At 50.0% G+C, this 12284-nt stretch overlaps 1 long non-coding RNA gene across 2 annotated transcripts; it reads left to right on the top strand.

The window, feature by feature from the left end:
- The first annotated feature begins 2787 nt into the window (after positions 1–2787).
- Positions 2788–11688, top strand: LOC134446714 (uncharacterized). Of its 2 annotated transcripts, none has more exons than XR_010034462.1 (3): positions 2788–3310; positions 3396–4171; positions 11552–11688. It is a non-coding gene; the product is annotated as an uncharacterized LOC134446714 (long non-coding RNA). The 2 variants fall into 2 exon arrangements; XR_010034463.1 differs by lacking the exon at positions 11552–11688 and having other exon boundaries at positions 2788–3153; positions 3237–3310; positions 3396–4695.
- The last annotated feature ends 596 nt before the right edge of the window (positions 11689–12284 follow it).

Below are 12284 nucleotides of genomic sequence, written 5' to 3'. Positions count from 1 at the left end.
AATATACTGTAGCCTTTTTACTGTATAAATATACTGTAGCCTGTTTACTATATAAATATACTGTAGCCTGTTTACTGTGTACTGTACACTGCCTGTTTACTAGCAACTCTTTTTTGGGGGCTTTTTCAGCAATATCCTCAGGCAGTCATTATATGCTACTTGGAGTTTACGCATTGTCTCTTTTTTATAGTTGATCCATAATGGAGTGGCATACATAGGGCTACAGTAGGCACGAAACAAGCTTACTTTCACATCATCAGGACAGTAATGAAATTGTCTTACTAACATGTTAGCTTGTACATACAACATTCGTCTCTGCCTAATGTCAGCATCATCCTCCAGCTTGTCAGTGATGATGTGCCCAAGATATTTTATACTGCTTGATACACATATTGGTTGCCCTGACAGGTAGAACGTTGGAAAAGGCACTTTATGATCCTCCTTGGTTCTACATATCAACACAACACTCTTTTTTGCATTGTACTGTACATCAAACTCAACCCCATACTCAGAGCACACATTGAGTAGCTGCTGAAACCCAACAGTACTGGGGGACATGATAGCAAGATCGTCTGCATACATCAAATGGTATAGCCCCTTAATGCACGCCGTACCTCCTGTGGCACGCTGTAATAAACATTGAAAGTTAACTACTATAGTACTACACTACTGTGACAGTGCACGGGGCCTTTAGTAATACATTACGACTTGGTCATTGCCATTCTGGTAACAGCTAATTTATTATGCCGTGTCTTAAGGGGTTAAAACATTGTTCCTTATCAGACATCCTGTCTTACATCTCCCCAGTTGTTCGGAGAGGTTGTCCATGTATAGGTTGAACAGTGCTGATTTAGAAGCCCCCCTTGTCTTACACCATTGCCTACACTGAAAGGGGAAGAAAGGCTGTTCCCCCATTTCACCTGCATATGTTGTTTAGCATACCGTAAACCAGAATATGTATGATACATCCAGACACACCCCCAAGCATGAGTTTAGTGAAGAGCTTATGGTGATTCACTCTGTCAAATGCCTTGGACGCATCAATGAACCCCAGAAATATTGTAGAACCATGCCTTCAACAGTAGGATTCAACAGTTTCTTTCAAGGCATATATAGGCTACATAGATCTGCGCTGTGCATAGGCTTAAAACCAAAATGATTTTCTGTGGTAAAGATAAACTCACTCAAACTATCTAATAACAGCTTCTCCAACACTTTAGAAAGAATACTGGCTAAGGCAATGGGTCTGTAGTTATCCATGCTCCGTATTTTACCTGTCTTGTCCTTAATGACTGGTACTAATGTAACAGTGAGCATACTCATGAACGGCGTGACGTTTTCCATGTGCGTTACGCCCATTTGTGGGGGAAAACAACCCATGCAAGTCAATTGGTGATGTTGGGGTTTAATAAACGAAAGATACGGACCTATAGACTAGCGTTGTTCACGCGCAACATGCCGAAAACGTGTTGTGTTGCCGGGTGTTCAAATAATATAGCCAAACAGCCGTGGCTGAAGCATGGAATGTGTTCATTTAGGCTAGCCGATGTAGCATGTAAGTCAATGAGACATTCGGTTTGTTTTCACCCATAAAGGGGCGTAACGCAAATTTAAGAGCAAAGTACCCGGATGACCGTTCATGAGTATAGTGTCGGGTAGCACCCCATGTGTCATTAGTCCAGTGAAGCAAATTGACAGCAAAGCTGCTATTCTGGGCCTGGCTAATTTACGATGCTCAGCAGTGATATTATCATTGCCACTAGATTTATTACCAGCTAGATGTTCTATAGCATACATAACCTCATTGGGTGTAAAATTAATCACTTCCTCATTTAGATTGCCTACACAATCAGGTACACTTTTGATGCAATTAAACAAAGCAGCATAGTGCTGCCTCCACAGCTCTGCTATACTGTCAGCGCCAGATACCCTCTCAATGTGGCATGGTAGTACGGCTTTGGCCCTATTTGTAGCTTTTACCTCTTTCCAGAACACAGTGACATTGTTATCAAGAAGGTTTGTGGCCATAGAATGAGCTCTTAAGGCTTGCTCATGCTTCCCAACAAAGCGCACAGCATACTTATATCTTGCATTGGCAAGTTTCTTATGCTCCAAGTCTGGCCCATGCCTAGGCTGACCAGCTACAACCCAGGCCCTATGAGTCCTCTTAGCAGCGTCTTGGTGGTCAGCTACATACTTGTTCCAACCAGGTCTGATGTTGTTAGCCCTTTTGGGGTGAGTGTGTAGAGGTTTACTGGCCTCATGTACAGCTCTCACTATGCTGTTATACATTTCACAGAGATCATTACAGTGAGTAACATTATCACAGTTAATATCTGAACATAAAATAGCGTTAATTGGCAACTCCCTCAAGAGAACATCTGACGTCCCACAATAATACAGAACATCCTCTTTAGATAGTTTAGCCCATTTTACTTTCGGTCCATTGGCGTCATCTTGTGTTGAACTGCTGCAGTCAGGTAGGTTGTCAACATTTATCAACATAGAGACAGGTAAGTGATCAGTGGTGGTGAGCTCATACAAAATGTCTACCTTTTCCAGACTTTCATGTGCATCGGCTGTGCAGATTACATGATCCAGCCAGGACGTGTGCCACGCTTCACCAATAAAGTAAAGCGATAAAGTACTTTCCCCAGTCATAATAATAATAGTAGTCAGAATTTGTTGGATTTGTTGGTGGTGGTAAGTATTTGTGAAAAAGGTAACATTTGTGAATGAGCAGCATGAATTCTGGAAATAAAATAGCCTAATACAACGCATATGTGACGGGATGCGCAATTGCATGGATACCGAAGCTGGGAAATAGGTGCGCACTGATTATTATGGGCGGTATTTAAGGGGCTTGGCCTGGAGGTTGGCACATGCCTGGTTTCATTCGGGGAGAACAGTCCTTGTTTCGTCGTGGGATTTGGCGTGGAAGGCCGAAGGCTATCGCGTGGTGAGTGCGTTGTGCCTATCTGGTAGTTTTGGCTGCTTTGATGACCTTTTTCTGACTGCGTAATTCGCTTGCTCTGCAGTGTATCCAAACGGTGCTTTGGTGCCTCGGTTGCCAGAGGGGTTGCGTTGCCCTGTGGGAAGCTGCCAGCTGACTCGTGGGGTGGCTAGCTTTGTGGCATTGTCTCTGGATGCTAGGTAAGTTACCGTAGGACTCGGTGGGTTGCTTAGATTGCATGGTGTAGCCCTTGTCTAATTCCTCTCCTTTGGTTTTGGAACAGCAGCGGAATGTGGCGCGTTTGTGTTCGGAGCTCACAATGGATAGTGGCCTTGTAGAACCATCTCCAGCCTAACGGTATGTATCCCTTCCTCGCCTTGCTGCTAGCATGGGGCATTAGTGAACCTGATAACTTAGTGTGACTTTGTTATTAACTTAACAGATCTGCGGCTACTTGGAGATTCTGTCCCTCGACCTCCCACGGCTTCGGTGGCTGCTGTTTTGTTTCGATCCGGCTCACGCTCGGGATTCGTCAACCCGGCGGGCTCTCGCTACCTTTGATAAGGGAACGCACACCTGTGACTGCGTGTTTGAGTGCCTCTTGTCCATGTTGTTATTTCTGTGGTCCATGTGTATATCAAAGACTCGAAAACACTGATAAGTCCGTCTCCCAGGACGTGCCTTCTGCCAATCTTATTGTGACATAAGGGAGCGTGATTTGGGGTGTACTATTTGTCCCCCCACATTTAGTATTTACATTTAAGCATTGCCACAATACTAGTGGCAGGAGTTTGTGCGCCTTACTTACTGTGAATAATTGTATCACTGTCTCTTCTCCTCTCTCTCACCTCTCTCCTCTCTCTCTCTTTCTATCGGACAGTAGTAACAGTTAAACCTTGCCACAATACTAGTGGCAGGAGTTTGTGTGCATTACTGACAGTGAATAAGTGTATCACTGTCCTTTCTCTCTCTCACCTCTCTCTCCTTTTCTCTATTGGACAGTATTAACATTTAAGCATTGCCACAATACTAGTGGCAGGAGTTTGTGTGCATTACTTACTGTGAATAATTGTACCATTGTCCTCTCTCTCTCTCCTCTTCTCTCTCGCTCCTCTTTCTCTCTCTTTTGGGACAGGAGACCGACCCCTCATCCCAGCGTGTGCTGTTGGCGTCCCAGGTGGTGGAATTCTGCACTTTTCCTTTGCTGTGAGCACATGGGTGATTTGAGTTTGATTATCTATCTTAGTGTAGTAATTGTGTGATTCCATTTATTTACTTTATTTTGATTTATTTCTTTGGTGTGATTTACTTTCTTTTTATTGTGTGTTTTGAGTCTCTGTCTTTTCTTTCGCCAACGTGTACCGTTTGGGGCGGGGCCTGCTCCGCTACTCCCCCCTACCGCTTAGCTCTCGTTACCTCTCTCCACGGTCGTGGATCAGGCCCTAGGGCCCGTGAGCATTGGGGCAGTGTTGCCCGTGTACTGGGAGTGTGTGTGGGTGTGTATGCATGTGTGTGTGTGGGGGAAGAGGGGTCAACTGTGTTGTGGGGTTGTGATAGTGATGTACTGTGGACCTTTGTGTGAAATAAATATCCATTTTGTCGGGGAAGCATACTTCTCTTGCCTCTGAGTATCTGTGAACCAGTGTGCCTTACTTAAAGTGTATCTTCACTATTCTCCAAGTTAACTTAACTTTTGCTCTGGGGGGAATAGCCCTCAGGGCTGGCGTAGTCGGGTGTGGGCTTCAGCCCAAATTGTCAAAGTAGGCCTGCTACATCTTGACGTAGGCGGCAGGACGATTACTCAGTGAGGCTTGAGGAGTGTGCTCTCTGTATTTTTTTATTTGATTGTCATTTTCATTAACTCTGTGTGTGCTTATGTGTTGGTTGAGGCACGTGTAGCGCGGAAACAAAACAGCAGCCAGTGTTACCAAGGACTGTTCAGTACCTCCCCTTCAGGTAGGACTTGTCTTTTTGTTTCTTTAAAAAAAAAAAAAAAAAACTTTGGTCAAAATGGAGGAGGAAATGAGGCAACTACAAGAAATGGTCGCTCAGCTTAGAGCTGATAACGAACGGTTGCGCCAGGAGCAGGCGAATCCGCAGGTTCAGTTAAACACAACAGCTCTCCCTGCCGCAGTGGCAGGTAGTTCAGCAACAGGGAATGAGCCCAGTGCAAGAGAACGGTTGGTAGTTGTCCCACGCGAACGGAAGTGCCCCATGTTTAGCGGTAGGGCGGGGTTAGAGATACGTGAATGGAAAGAGGAGGTTAAAGCCTGTATGCGAGCGCGCCGCTTATCTACTGCTGACCAAGCCTTCTTTATTTATGATCATTTGGAGGGAAAAGCAAAAGAGGAAATTAAGTATGGCCCCAGTGCAGAACGGGGAGATGCAGAGGCAATCTTTAAGATTTTGGATGAAATTTATGGCCCCACCCAGTCCTATGTAACTTTGCAGCAACAGTTCTTTTCCAGACAACAACAGGAGGGAGAGACATTGCATGAATATTCCTTGGCTCTGCTTGCACTGATGGAGGAAGTGAAGCAAAGTGCTCCTGGGGAAGGATTGCTTAATTCGGAAGTTCTGCTTCGTGACCAATTCGTGGAGCATGTGTCGGATGGCGCCCTCCGCAGGGAACTGAAACAATTTGTTCGTCAGCAGCCTACGGCTACTTTGCTGAAGGTGCGGGAGGAGGCCTTACGGTGGGAACGGGAGGGTTTACCTGGGGGGGCCAGGGCCCGTAGTTTCTCTCTTCCCTCTGCCTATGGCCTCCAATATGCGGTCAGAGGCAGTCCCCAGCCACCTTCTCCAGTGGCGGCACAAAGCACAGAGTTGGCAGAATTGAAGACCATGATGAAACGACAGCAGGAACAGCTGAATCAACTCACTCAAACTGTGGCTGCGCTGCAACCTTCCCGTGGACCACGCCGAACCCCTCTTAGTGGGCCTATCGTTTGCCGCCGTTGCCAGCGGACAGGTCATTTTGCACAGGATTGTGATAATGAGCGGGTTCCGGCTCGCTCGCGACCACACTCATCCTCGGGACCCACTGCTTCGGGATCTGGATCATCTCATCGTGCGGCGCCGGGAAACGGGAGCCCACTGGGTTGCTGAGTCACAGCTCAGGTGGGTTTCCTACTGGCTCTACCCCTGCACCCATATCCCAATTGATGTCCTCTTGCCCCAACATTGATGTTTTGATAGGGGGAGTCACCGTCCCCTGTCTCTTGGACACAGGGTCTATGGTATCTACAGTGACCGAGAACTTCTTTCGCCAGCAATTCGAACCTTGGGGCCAGGATCGACTGCAGTCCTGCCACTGGTTACAGCTGCGTGCGGCTAATGGTCTTGCCATACCATATGTTGGCTACTTGGAGCTGGATGTCATTCTGTGTGGCAAGACCATCCCTCGTTGTGGCATCCTGGTAGTACGAGACCCCCCAGGTCCGCCCCCTACCGTGCCCGGAGTGTTGGGCATGAATGTTATCAGCCGCTGTTACCAGGAGCTCTTTGGGGTCCATGGGCCAGATTTGTTCGCTTCTCCTCCTGTCGTGCGGGCCCCTGGTCCCATATTCGAGGCCCTGCAACGTTGTCATCAAGCGGCGGTTCAACCTTTGGAATCAGTGATGGGGACGGCCCGGGTTCACGGGTCCCAAGTAGTCCGCATCCCTGGCGGTGTCATGAAACTTATTACTTGCACTTGCCCTGTCTCGGCTGCTAACTCTGCCACCCTTTTTGAGCCCATTTCGTCTGGGCTCCCGGCTGGACTGTTAGCCTCCCCCTGTCTTGTTCCAGTTACTCGGGGCACCACTGTGGTACCAGTGGTTAACGTAGGGACTACTACCATCCTTCTCCATCCTCGTACCAGCTTGGGATCGGTCACCACCACCCAAGTTGTCAGCTTTCCGGCTGGCATAACGGAAGTCCGGCCCCATGTAGCTACGGTCTCTGCCCAGTCGGCATCCGGCTCTCCGCAGGATAAACTCCAGACTCTGGACTTGGGTGCTTTGCCGGAGGAGGAGCAGCCCCAGGCTCGGGCGTTGCTCCAGCGGTATAGCTCTGTCTTTGCTGCTAATGATAGCGACTTGGGTTGTACCAACCTGCTAGCCCACGATATCCCGTTGCTCGATGATGTTCCGGTTTGACGTTACCGTCGCATCCCGCCGTCAGAGTATGAGACTGTCAAGGCTCATATCAACCAATTGTTGCAGGACCAGGTAATTAGGGAGAGTTGCAGTCCTTATGCCTCCCCTATCGTCTTGGCAAAGAAGAAGGACGGGACATTACGCATGTGCGTGGATTACCGGCTCCTGAATAGTAAAACCAGGAAGGACGCCTTTCCCCTTCCAAGGATTGAGGAGAGCCTCGACACCCTGTCTGGAGCATGCTGGTTTTCCACACTAGACCTGGCCAGTGGGTATAACCAGGTCCCGGTGTCGGAGCAAGACAAACCAAAGACAGCCTTTTGCACTCCATTTGGCTTGTTCGAATGGAATCGTATGCCCTTTGGACTATGCAATGCTCCAAGTACTTTTCAACGGCTGATGCAGCGAATGTTCGGCGATCAGCAGGGTCAGTCGTTGCTCTTGTACTTGGATGACATTGTGGTCTTTTCGGCCTCCCCCTTGCAACATCTGCAACGCCTTGAAGTCGTCCTAAGCCGCCTTCAGCGCGAAGGGCTGAAGGCGAAGTTGGAAAAGTGCGCCTTCTTCCGCCGGGAAGTGGGCTACTTGGGGCACATCATCTCCGACAAGGGAGTGTCCACTGACCCGGCCAAGGTGGAGGCGGTGGCTAAGTGGCCGCGACCAAAGTGTGTGTCCGAACTGCGCTCTTTATTGGGCTTCGGCAGCTACTACCGGCGCTTTGTAGAGGGCTTTGCCACGTTGTCTAGCCCTCTGCATAGGCTGGTAGCTAGTCTGGCCCACACCAAATCCAAACGAGGGTCCGGGACCAACATGGAGACTGCGTGGACTGCTGAGTGCGAGGACAGCTTTGAACAGTTAAAAGCCAGATTGATCTCCTCTCCGGTGCTGGCCTACGCCGACTTTTCTCGTCCGTTCATCTTGGAGACCGATGCTAGCTATGGGGGATTGGGAGCCGTCCTCTCTCAGGAACAGGACGGCTGTGTGAGACCCATAGCCTATGCTAGCAGAGGTCTCCGTCCCACGGAGCGCAACATGGAGAACTATAGCTCCATGAAATTGGAATTTCTGGCGTTAAAGTGGGCGATGACGGAAAAGTTCCGGGAATATCTGTTGGGTCAGCGGTGCATGGTCTATACTGACAATAATCCGCTGAGTTATCTGCAGTCGGCCAAGTTGGGGGCAACAGAACATCGGTGGGCCGCCCAACTGGCAGTGTTCAATTTTGAGATAAAATATCGCTCTGGTCGCAGCAACCGGAATGCGGATGCATTGTCGAGGCAGTTCATGAGCAGTCAGGAGTTGGCCGACCGAATCCTCCCAGGTAGTGCCCTACCAGCTGCCCTGCAAGAGGCTCCGCAACCGCAACCTATGGTATCGGGGACTCAATCCATAATCTCTGCCTTGCCGGCCCTGCCTTCTGTTGATATGCGAGCATTGCAGGAGGCCGACCCGGTATTGAAGGAAGTGCTGGAGTGCTGGAGGAAGCGGGCTCCACCGCTACCGGACGAAAGGCGTCAGCTGTCTCAGAAGGCGCGGCAACTACTGCGGGAATGGGACCGCCTACAGGAGAACGGGGGAGTTTTACATCGTCGGGCCTGGCGTCCTGCAGGGGGTGAAGAAATTCTCCAAGTCCTCTTACCCATAGTCCTCAAAGACGACGTTCTTACCAACTTGCACCAGGACCATGGCCACCAGGGCATGGAAAGGACGGCTGAACTGGTTAGGCTGCGTTGCTACTGGCCTGGGATGACTGCCGACATCAAGGAGTGGTGTAAGAACTGCAAACGGTGTCAGGAAGCCAAGGGCTCCGGCTCAGGCCCCCATGGTTACATGGGCCACTTGTTGGCGTCTAGGCCAAATGAGATCCTGGCCATAGATTTTACTGTGCTCGAGCCTTCTCGCAATGGAGTGGAGAATGTGCTCGTGATGACGGACGTCTTCAGTAAGTTCACGCAGGCAGTTCCCACTCGGGACCAGCGAGCAACTACGGTGGCCCAGGTGCTCCTAAACGAGTGGTTCTACCGATTTGGTGTACCGAGTCGCATCCACTCGGATCAGGGGAAGAGCTTCGAGGGCTTACTGATCCAACAGCTATGTGGCCTGTACGGCGTCTCGAAATCTCGCACCACTCCTTATCACCCTGCCGGGAATGGGCAGTGTGAGAGGTTTAATCGAACCCTTCATGACCTCCTCCGCACACTACCCCCATCCAGGAAGCGAGACTGGGCCTCCTGCCTGCCGCAGGTGCTCTTTTGTTATAATTCCACACCGCACCAGAGTACGGGGGAATCCCCCTTTCTTCTCATGTTTGGGCAGGAGCCCAGACTCCCCGTCGATTTCCTCTTGGGTCTGGTCCGGGATCCCGAACCAGGGAGGGTGCAAGATTGGATGGTCGAGCACCAGGCCAGACTCGAAGTGGCCTTTGACGGTGCCAGGGCGCGGCTACAGGCAGCAGCAGCCAGATGCAAAGAGAGGCATGATGGACGAGTGCGGGAGATGCCCCTGCAAGTTGGCCAAGTGGTGTATCTTCGGGATCAGGGGTTCCGGGGGCGTCACAAAATTCAGGATGTATGGTGCTCTGTCCTCTACCAGGTCATTAAGGCGCCCGAGGCTGGCGGAGTGGTGTATACCATCGCACCCACCAATGACCTACAGAAGGTCCGGAATGTCCATCGAGACATGCTCAAACCCCAAGTTGGGCCACAGGTAGTCCCCCAAACCCCCTTGGTAGCCTGCGCACCGACCCCTGTAACTCAGGATGATTCCCAGGAGGAACAGGAACTCTGCCTGATAGTTCCAGTTGCCCCAGCCGCAGCACCAGGGACTCCCGTGGTTGGGTCAGCTGAAGGACCACCCATGGCCTGTACACCACCATTACCTCCGGAACCGGATGAGGTGGTCCCACTCGTAGGCCTGGAAGTGGAGGAAGTGGGTTCTCCCCCGCCAAGTAGAGAGGCCAGCGTGAGCCCTCCTGCACTGCGTCGCTCGGAGCGTTCTACCGCGGGACTCCATTCCAACCCCCATCGTCTCCCTCGTTCTGTGGTACTAGAGGAGGAATCCTCGGACCCTAGGCCGGGGGCGGCCGGGGTGTCCCCTGAGTCCCCCAGTTAAGTGATAATCCTCGGGGCGACGATTGAAAAGGGGGGGGTAGATTGTGACGGGATGCGCAATTGCATGGATACCGGTGCTGGGAAATAGGTGCGCACTGATTATTATGGGCGGTATTTAAGGGACTTGGCCTGGAGGTTGGCACATGCCTGGTTTCATTCGGGGAGAACAGTCCTTGTTTCGTCGTGGGATTTGGCGTGGAAGGCCGAAGGCTATCGCGTGGTGAGTGCGTTGTGCCTATCTGGTAGTTTTGGCTGCTTTGATGACCTTTTTCTGACTGCGTAATTCGCTTGCTCTGCAGTGTATCCAAACGGTGCTTTGGTGCCTCGGTTGCCAGAGGGGTTGCGTTGCCCTGTGGGAAGCTGCCAGCTGACTCGTGGGGTGGCTAGCTTTGTGGCATTGTCTCTGGATGCTAGGTAAGTTACCGTAGGACTCGGTGGGTTGCTTAGATTGCATGGTGTAGCCCTTGTCTAATTCCTCTCCTTTGGTTTTGGAACAGCAGCGGAATGTGGCGCGTTTGTGTTCGGAGCTCACAATGGATAGTGGCCTTGTAGAACCATCTCCAGCCTAACGGTATGTATCCCTTCCTCGCCTTGCTGCTAGCATGGGGCATTAGTGAACCTGATAACTTAGTGTGACTTTGTTATTAACTTAACAGATCTGCGGCTACTTGGAGATTCTGTCCCTCGACCTCCCACGGCTTCGGTGGCTGCTGTTTTGTTTCGATCCGGCTCACGCTCGGGATTCGTCAACCCGGCGGGCTCTCGCTACCTTTGATAAGGGAACGCACACCTGTGACTGCGTGTTTGAGTGCCTCTTGTCCATGTTGTTATTTCTGTGGTCCATGTGTATATCAAAGACTCGAAAACACTGATAAGTCCGTCTCCCAGGACGTGCCTTCTGCCAATCTTATTGTGACATAAGGGAGCGTGATTTGGGGTGTACTATTTGTCCCCCCACATTTAGTATTTACATTTAAGCATTGCCACAATACTAGTGGCAGGAGTTTGTGCGCCTTACTTACTGTGAATAATTGTATCACTGTCTCTTCTCCTCTCTCTCACCTCTCTCCTCTCTCTCTCTTTCTATCGGACAGTAGTAACAGTTAAACCTTGCCACAATACTAGTGGCAGGAGTTTGTGTGCATTACTGACAGTGAATAAGTGTATCACTGTCCTTTCTCTCTCTCACCTCTCTCTCCTTTTCTCTATCGGACAGTATTAACATTTAAGCATTGCCACAATACTAGTGGCAGGAGTTTGTGTGCATTACTTACTGTGAATAATTGTACCATTGTCCTCTCTCTCTCTCCTCTTCTCTCTCGCTCCTCTTTCTCTCTCTTTTGGGACAGGAGACCGACCCCTCATCCCAGCGTGTGCTGTTGGCGTCCCAGGTGGTGGAATTCTGCACTTTTCCTTTGCTGTGAGCACATGGGTGATTTGAGTTTGATTATCTATCTTAGTGTAGTAATTGTGTGATTCCATTTATTTAATTTCTTTAGATTTATTTCTTTGGTGTGATTTACTTTCTTTTTATTGTGTGTATTGAGTTTCTGTCTTTTCTTTCGCCAACGTGTACCGTTTGGGGCGGGGCCTGCTCCGCTACTCCCCCCTACCGCTTAGCTCTCGTTACCTCTCTCCACGGTCGTGGATCAGGCCCTAGGGCCCGTGAGCATTGGGGCAGTGTTGCCCGTGTACTGGGAGTGTGTGTGGGTGTGTATGCATGTGTGTGTGTGGGGGAAGAGGGGTCAACTGTGTTGTGGGGTTGTGATAGTGATGTACTGTGGACCTTTGTGTGAAATAAATATCCATTTTGTCGGGGAAGCATACTTCTCTTGCCTCTGAGTATCTGTGAACCAGTGTGCCTTACTTAAAGTGTATCTTCACTATTCTCCAAGTTAACTTAACTTTTGCTCTGAGGGGAATAGCCCTCAGGGCTGGCGTAGTCAGGTGTGGGCTTCAGCCCAAATTGTCAAAGTAGGCCTGCTACACATATACAGTATATAACGCACCTTTAAGTACATTTAAATACATTATGTGTATTGATGTAAGCTACTTGATACCTGAATTTCTCCTCGGGGATCA

Source organism: Engraulis encrasicolus, chromosome 4 (assembly GCF_034702125.1).
Source record: "Engraulis encrasicolus isolate BLACKSEA-1 chromosome 4, IST_EnEncr_1.0, whole genome shotgun sequence".
NCBI lineage: Eukaryota > Metazoa > Chordata > Actinopteri > Clupeiformes > Engraulidae > Engraulis > Engraulis encrasicolus.
Note: the sequence above shows the minus strand (reverse complement) of the source record. Positions and strands in the feature narration are given on the sequence as shown.